Consider the following 9,518-nt stretch of genomic DNA (forward strand, 5'->3'; position numbering starts at 1 on the left):
TTACATTCAATATGGCTGAGTGCCAACAGTGGGTCATTCATTACAAGATCACTTTCTAGCTCTAGCAGGCGCCTCTAACAAGTTAATTAAGGTTTGGCCTCCAAGAAAAAACTTGAAGATATTATTGTGGCGACAACAAAACAAAGAAACGTGTTGATTATTTGATGATTATCAGGTAAGACAAGGCAAAAATTCTTTAGACAGGTTAACAGTAAAACTAAATTAGGACACGCACGGCTTTGATTCATTTTGTTTATATCCACCGAAATTGAGATCAAAGTACAGTGGTACCTCGTCATACGACCGCTCGTCATACAAAATTCTCGTCTTACGAGGGAAATTTCGATCGAATAATTCGCCCGTCATGCGATCAAAATTTCGTGATGCGACCAAGCCAGGTCTTTTTTGCATATCTTTCGTGTATAACAATATCTACGAGCACGGAACGATTAATTCAGACGAGTTTCTCATACGACCAGGAAACGCACAACGCGCGGGCAAAAAGAGGGCTTTCTGGGTAATGAAGTATACTCGTGCACACAACACCCAAAGGCAATGGGAACCTTTCTCAGAATAAAACTTCATTACCCACAATCAATACGTGGGTAAGCTTAACTATTGTATTTCCTGTTATTCTTTCTAAGGCAAGACGCTCCCGCGATCGTTCTTTAAAGACTATTTCTCGTTGGCAAGTGTTCGTGCGTTATCCTATTGTGATGACATTTGTATGCGACATTATCGAAATATTTTGAAGGGTAGACAAAAACAAACAACTCTTGATGCGTTCGTTTTGAAGACTTCGGCGGAGCGGCCAGGTGGTGTCAACCCGTAGAACTACGTAAGGTAAAAAAGATTACAACAAATTTAGAATTTAGTTTTGTTTGAAGTTACATTAAACATTGAGTGTCTGTATATAGTTATCCAAGTTAATTTAAATTTGTTTGTTCGTTTACGAGTGCATTGTTGCCGTGGATAAAGCCCCCCCGCCTCCGTGTATGCTGCTGTCTACCCTCCGCGAAATGTGTCTAATTTTACTCCTATTAAACACATTATTACTATCAAACCACTCGTTATTTATTACTTTGTCAATATATGGCGAATTATAAGAAATAAAACATTTTTTTCAATCCAATATCCTGTTTTTGGTGTTTTTTTCAGAGAGTTGGAACGAATTAATTTGTTTCCCATTCATTTCAATGGGAAACTTCCGCTCGAGTTACGAGAATCTTGTCATACGAGCTCAGTCCCAGAACGGATTAAGCTCGTATCTCGAGGTACCACTGTATAAACTGTATACTCTAAAACAAATGTATAAACTGTATGCGGATAAGCTTGAAAGAGTGACTGCATATTCTCTACCTCGTTCACAGTCTGCAGAAGTTACCCATCTTGTGGAAGACTTGCTGTGTGTGGTTCCAGTTTTTGTCCAACTTTACGTCTTTTGAGTCTGTATCCGTTTTTGCTACCGCAACCAAAATGGCGCCGTTCAAGTGGCAGCTGGTGGCGGTAGCTCCGTCCACTCCTGCTCGTTTTGTTTCTGCTGCTTTTCTGTCTTAATGATTTGATTTGGTGATTCTTAATGATCCCATTTACTTTGATTTGCTTTGTACTTTGTGCTTTTGCTTTGTTGTTCTGCGGCCTTTGCGACTGTAGTGTCTAACTTATGACTATGCCTTTTCTTGCTACTGTCACAATGAAATTTCCCAAATACGGGATGAATAAAGTTATCCAATCCAATCCAATCCAATCCAATATTCTAAAATAAATGTACAACCTAGTTTCACATTAGGATCAACTGGCAAAAGCAGTCTTCTCTTCTCCTTAGCCGAAGGAATGGCGAAGGGGAGTGTGACATAGCACATATGGACTTTAGATGTCTACAAAAAGATGAAAAGATGTGTCTTTCTGCACTCTATTGAAAACACCATTAGGACCAGGTCGAAATCTTGCGGCACTCTCACAAAACCGAACAGAGAAGGAATTCCTCTTCTTCAAACAATAGTATACGTTTGGGAGAAAATAACCAAGAGTGAACCCATAAGAACATTTACCCTCTCTAATTGTGACTTTTTTTGGTCCATTATACTGACATCTGTGTATATCACAAATTAAAGAAGTTCCTTTTAGTCTTTAACTATTAATTCAGACTTTGTCTGTGCAAAAAGGTTTGGATCCATTCAAAGAGAAAACATCGTATTGTTCAAGTGCACATGTAGGAAAAGTCTTGCTGCCATTTTGAAAGGGCAGCTTCCAGTTGAATATTCGCGGTAATAAAAACAGACAGACAGACAGATCGACGACTGTACACTTTGCTTGTCACATAGCTTCTCTTTCTTACTTTCAATGTGTCAAGGCGGGAAGGAAAAGGGCCCCACCACAGGATACAATGAACCTTCAATTCACCATTTGAAAAGTACATTTCCATAACACTGGAACAGTTTCCACTGGGATAAAATCCTCTTCACTTTTCCCTCTAGCATTGTGGAGGTATCTGTCCCACTTGAATACCTTGTTATGTTTTGTCCCTCATGCTTTCAACTTGCGTCTTTGCTGGTGAACTTCCCTGTTGCCCCTACTCAGAGCTACTGGGAATACTTCATTAAGGGCGAGACCCCCTTACAGTCCCAGACATCCTTTCTCCTTCCCTCTAAGTGGAAGATAATTAACTTTCCCAAGTGGACAGACAACTCGCCTTCATATGTTTTCCATTTGTGTTGGATCTTTGCCATAGACAGCAATTGAAGCTGATGGACATTCTGGACAATACCTAGTAAAAATCATTAATAAGCAAGTGACCCTATTCCAGTAGATGTCTCCTTTCTGGTTTGTTCATCCCCGCACATCATTGATCCAGCAGTGGATGCGGACAGGAGTCTATTATTTTAGGGATTACTTTCAAGGCTTTTCATTTCATCTTTCAGGATACCATCCTCTTGCTGCTGTGCAGACATGAGTTCGACCTGAACACAGCATGAACATCCATCTTTAAAGAGGCTCTGACCCCATTTTCTTGTCATTGCTTCTCCTTTCTAGCAGCTAGTTCACCTTTTCACATTGCCACTCCCTTGTCCACCTCCTCAATCAGATCCCTTTTAATAAAAGACCAGCATCCTTTGTAAGATTTACTTGCATTAAAACTGTAGAGATGGAGTGAAAAAAGTCAACATCGGAGGCCGTAGGTATGTCTCTTCATTCAAAGTCCAATTGTATTTGCCCAAAAATATATATATTTTTATTGGCATCTAAATGCATCGCTTGTGCTTGAGAATAAGGCCTGAAAACATCTACAAAGGCAGAAGAAAAACTTGCTGAAAGTCAACTGTGTAATTTTCTCAACTATTAAAGTGAGCACCGCAGTGATTATCGGAGTGTGGGTGTTTTTAAAAAAAAATATTCGAAATGAACGATGTTACCGAGCATGTTCATTGAAAAACTACATTTTTTAAAGAGCGGGGTGAAAAGAATTACTACATTCCCGAAAGGGTATTGCTGGCGAAAATAAAATTTAGAAACCACGGCTTTAAGTTCTGGGCCAATTAATTCAATGACAAGGTTGTATTTTCTGGAATTGAGTGATCTTTTTATCATGATGGATCCTAGGTTCTTCTGTGACTATATTGTTACATGTAAGACCCATTTCTACTGCTTTAGAAAATGATGGCGGTCATTGTGAAAGGACATCATTATGCTACGTTTTGTCCATTTTCAAATGCATTTAAAGGAACGTTAAGAACAACATTTTTGGTAAAAGCTAAAAATACATTATTGTTTTCAGTGATTAATGTTAGATGCTCGTGAAACATGAGAAGTAAATGATTTGCTATGACATTGACCATCTGAGTCAGGGTTGTCCATAATTTTTGTTCAAGGGCCACTTTCCGTAAAATCAAAGGTCTCAAGGACCAACTTGAAATCCTTTCACTTTCATTTGTTAAAACAGAGGAGTGGAATGGGATGAAAAAAGATCAGGTTTAATAATGTATTTATTTTCATAAATATTAGCTCTCCAGGTCAGTCCACCTGTATTGCATGGGTTTTCTGCGGGTACTCCCGTTTCCTCCCACATTCCAAAAACATGCAGGGTAGGATGATTGAACACTCAAAATGGCCCCTGGGTATGAGTGTGAGCATGAATGGTGGTCTGTCTCCTCATGCCCTGCGATTGGCTGGCCACCAGTTCAGCGTGTACCCCGCCTGGTGCCCGTAGTCAGCTGGGTTAGGCTTCAGCACCCCCCGCGATGCTTGTGAGGATAAAACGGCTCAGAAAATGAATGCATGAACATTCAAAGGGGGGAAAGGAAGGAGGATCTGTTGCTCAGCCATGCTTTGACCTTCAGGAGACAATAACATTCTTATTGCCTTGTTCCGCCAATATCCTTTTGCCTTGTTCCGCCAATATCCTTCAAAATTGTATGCATTTCTGTCATCTCCATTTTATGGTGTCGTTTTTTTCTTTAAAACTATCAAAAAAGCCACTGAATGTGTATGTTTTAATTTAAGTTCATTAACACCATTAATATCTTCTGACAATTTAGTGATAAACCACTGTGAATACTTTATTTTATTTCCCTACGACTCAGTAACCGGAATCCATTTTTAATGGATTCATGTTAAACAAAACCACCACCAAAGCTCAAAAAATAAAGTACAATACAGTTTTGAGAACAAAAAAAATAAAAAATAAAATAAAATAAAACAAGCCTGTTGCCCCTGTCGGCAGACAGCTACATATAGACAAAATATTTACTATCCTTTCCAAAATACAGTTAACTCATTAGTGGTTTAAGGAATGGTTTCAGATATTTCTGTGTCAAGTTATTTGGTTTTATAGTGTTTATAGCATATTGAAATAAATTGATAGATGATGAGAAGAGGTTTTGAATTTTTATACCCCATCACTATTTGAACATGGTTTCCAAGATTATGCATGATGAATTATTCAAGAGATATACTACTGTATGTGAATTATAAGGGGTAGTTATGATAATTGAATAAAGGTGACGGACCTTCCAGGAGATCCTATCTGATATGAGGGGAGGAACAAATACCTTTTTTAAGCAGCTCACATAAATGAATAAATGGCATTGGCATAAAATGGCCATTAGCGATATTCACATTCACTGTCTCATACACATAAATCAGACTCCAGACATAGCACTCTCCATAAAATATAAATAGACTCAAATAAACAGTTTTTCCAAGGGAAAAAACAGGCATGTATTGGTGCTCTATCCTCTGCCCCTTTGTCCTAGTTTCTGCTGAAGCCCATTATTCCCCTTCATCAATATTTGGAAAAATAAAAATTGCTCTATTTTTAGCTAACGTTCCCAAACCCCATTGTTTTAAAAATCCCAACAGGTATTATTCTTACAGGAATTGTGCCACTCGATCTGCTCTGCAAAGTAGACCCACCTGGCCACTTTCTATCTTCTCCACATAGAAGCACCATCTTCCAGGACTGTAGGTCTCTTCTGGAAATAGAGTGACAATGTTTGCACGATCCTTGCTCTAAAACAGAGAAGCAGACAAAAATGATTAATAAAGAAATGTAATTCAGCCATCTCATTTCTGAAACGCTTTATCCTCGTTAGGGTCGCAGGGGGTGCTGGAGCCAATCCCAGCTGTCTCCAGGCTAGAGGCGGGGGACACCCTGAATCGGTGGCCAGCCGATCTCAGGGCACAAGGAGACGGACAACAATGCACATTCACACTCATACCTAGGGGCAATTTAGAGTGTCCAATCAGCCTACCATGCATGTTTTTGGAATGTGGGAGGAAACTGGAGCACCCGGAGGAAACACACGCAGGCCCGGGCGAACATGCAAACTCCACACAGGTGGACGTGACCTGAATATCAACCCAGGACCCCAGAGCTGTGAGGCTGTCGCGCTAACCACTCCCCCCACCGGGCCGCCCATGTAATTCAGCCATCTTTTTTTATTTTTGTGTTACAAAGATAGGCCCAATAGAGCTTTTGATTTCTGAAGACTCCTTCTTCCTTACTTGCTAACAAGCATACAAAGTTATAAAATCGTTTGAAAATATGTCTCCAAGGAAGATGCTTACATTAAAGACCCTGTAGTGAAAATATTGTTGGCACATGTGACACAGCACAGAGCACAATGTTATTAAAAGTCCTGCAAAATTCCAATGAATAAAAAATAAAAAAAAATAAAAAACATGAACTAAGACGTGGAAATGTCAGGTTTTCGCTGGATGCAATGAAAACAATCCGTACTTAACTCTAAAATGTCAGTCTAATTCAGGGGTAGGGAAAATTTCCTGAACCTCTTGATGGCCAGTTGGAACCAGTCTGACCATTCTTCTCTGACTGCTGGCATCAGCGAGGCATTTCACCCACCAAAGTGATGCATACTGGATGTTTTTTTTCCTTTTGGGGTGGGGGGTGGGAGGGTCATTCTCTATAAACCCCAAAGATAACTATGAGTGAGAATCCCAGTAGCTCAGCAGTTTCTGATAGACTAAGACTAGCTATCTGGCACCAACAACAATGTCATGTTCAAAGTCACTTATATCATATTTCTTCCCCAATCAAATACAGAAGACAGTCTTGACCATGTCTACATGCCTACTACACACATTGAGTTTGTGTCATGTGATTAGCTGATTGGAAATGTGTCTCCAAGAGCAAATAAAGTGGCCAAATAGTGGGTATGGTATTACCCTACTGCTAAGTAGCTGATGATTTAGACCAGGGGTGACCAACTCCGGTCCTCAAGGGCCCCTAGCCAGTCTGTTTTCCATTAACACCCTCTTCTACCAGACCACAAATATGATCAACTCATCAGCAGCTTCCCAGAAGCTTGATAACGATCCTGATTATTTGATTCAGTTGGTTTGGTGGAGGGAGACATGGAAAACAGACTGGATAGGGGCCGTCAAGGACCAGAGTTGAGCACACCTGATTTAGACCCAAAATACCATGAAAATACTTTGAAGCTTTCATCGGAAATCATTCTTTAAATTTATAGATTGCTGGCCCTCATGAATTCGAAATGTCATCTTCCTCCTGGAATAGGCTTCAAGGATTCTTGTTCTATTGTTGGTCTTAACCAAATTACAAACCAAATCTAAAAATCAATGCCAGCACATGATTGATTCATTGTGCAGTTCTGTGGACGGATTTAATACTTACAGGAAGGGTTAAGTCAACAGACATAGCCCGGTAGCATCTCAGGGGAATGATGACAAATCCTTCAATATTGATTGGATGCAGGAGTTTCTGGACATATGTGTCCAAACTGATCCTTTCAAAGCTTCGAGAGATGCTGCAATCAAAAGGAGCTGCAGCATATCAATCATGGCATAGACGTATGTTGCGGAAACAAAGAGTACATGTCTTTCTGACAGCCTTATTGCGTTGGTTTACAATGTGCAGCAATGGATGATGACTAATTTCCCATTTTCTGTGTTTGTGTGTGTGTTGTGGGGGAGGGGGGTATTCTCAGCATCGAGATGCGGATTTGTTTTTATTGACATACTATAGGAAACTGCACCCTCGTCAGCAATACTGGGACAGTCAATTACTCCAGCATGACCTGATGTCCATCAGGGTATGGTACACAGTGGTGTGCCGTCAGGGCCTTCATGGCCTTCTCTGCTGGCCTAAGAAATATCTGAATCATATATTATATTTTGTCCATGAATACTTAATAATAATTCCAAATTGTCTGTTAACTTCCTTTCATTGCTTTCCGCCTGGTTGCACTGCTTCCAGATGTGTGTTTTCATATTGAAGCATTTAACCAATCTCATTTCAGCCATTATTTGTTGCCTCAAGGCCTTCACAATCAGTTTTGCAGGCTCTGCTGCATTAAACAAGCTTTGACAAGACTGTTGCTTTAACCAATCAGAATTCGATTTGATGACACCAAGGCCTTCTCGCAGGTGTAGGGATATGTCATCGCTTTCACCAACTATGATTGGCTAGTGATAGAGTAGGCGAGCCAAAGCCAGTGAGCCAGCCAGAGCTTGCCAACTCCACCCACAATGGCCTACGGAGGAAAACAAACAGATTTGGTTGCAGATTTGCTGATGAAGCCATTTTCCAGACTGACTTTTCCAGAAAAAGAATGGAAATCATTAAGAAAGGGTGGCCAACTCCGAAGCTAGCAAGCCTGTTACAAGCAAGAAAAGGGTTTGTCCGCCACTTTCAGTTCGCTAACTACGAGCGCTACCCTTGGCTCACGGACTCCAAGGAACACTGCAAATTCTATTGCTGGGAGTGCTTCTTATTTGCCACCGATCGACATGGTGTTTGGAGCAACACTGGATTTGCAAATTTGACTTGTTTTACCAAAGCAGCAACGAGACACGAACGCACTGACGGACACTTACAAGCAACGGTGCGCTTCAAAACTTTTGGGGAAACCCGAGTGGTGTTACAGTTCAGCGAGCAAGTGCGCAGGGAAACGGAGCGCAACAACGAAAAGGTAAAGAAAAATAGGGAAATCTTAAAACGTTTGATAGACTGTGTAAACTTTCATTTCGGGGACACTATGAAAGCGCAGCATCCCCAAACAAAGGAAAGTATGTGGAACTTCTTTCTCTCATTGCTGAGAGAAACACGGATTTACATTACCACCTGTCCACTGATAAAGTGTTTAGTGACACGTCGGGCAAAATACAAAAATACCTGATCACTGCTATTGCTGAAGTGATTGATGAAGAGATCAGAAGGTGAAAAAAGTACTGTTTGTCTCTGTAATGGTGAATGAGTCTGTGCAGTGTGCTGATGGATTTAAAGCACATCTGGATTATTTTGAATTTAGTTTTTTTGCTTCACACATTTAATGGCATTTTTGAGCATTCAGACGTGCTTTTTTCAATAATACTGAACAACAAACCGGATGTACAGTTTTGTCTTGCAAGAGCAAAGGAGTTTTGTGACACAGTTGCGCGCGAAAGGAGGCGATATGAGGAAATCTACGAGGCCACTGAACGCAGTGCGGGTGCTCCAAGCGCACAAAAGAGGTCAAGCGCAAGATTCTCATGCGCACTACCACCAACTCCACGACAGGATTCTGGACAATATTATTTGCCAGACGCCGACCAGATTTCAAGACCACGAAAGACTGATGTTTCTCTCCCTCCTCGACCCGCAGAAGTTTCGGGAATACCAGAAAACTTTGCCACATGCAGCTGTCCCGGTACTTGGACGTTTGGTCGCCGGACGTTTGACTACATGACAGAGAGTTTACTGTTGAAACCAGCTCACAAAATTATATTCATTGGAGAGAGAGTTTAATATCTAAATATCTACTGTTGAAACCAGCTCTCAAAATTATATTCACCTGGGCGACCAAACGTCCGGGCAACCAAACGTCCGGTCGGCCAAACGTCCGGCGACCAAACGTCCAGTCACGAGCTGTCCCCATCTTAACGCAGAGCCACGGTACACTTTTCGATCAGGCCTCGGCTAAGAACAGAACTGATTGTAATGTATGCCACGGATGATTTTACAGGAAAATCTCCCACTGATCTCCTTGACTTCCTTC

The sequence above is a fragment of the Stigmatopora argus genome, chromosome 2 (assembly GCF_051989625.1).
Source record: "Stigmatopora argus isolate UIUO_Sarg chromosome 2, RoL_Sarg_1.0, whole genome shotgun sequence".
Lineage (NCBI taxonomy): Eukaryota > Metazoa > Chordata > Actinopteri > Syngnathiformes > Syngnathidae > Stigmatopora > Stigmatopora argus.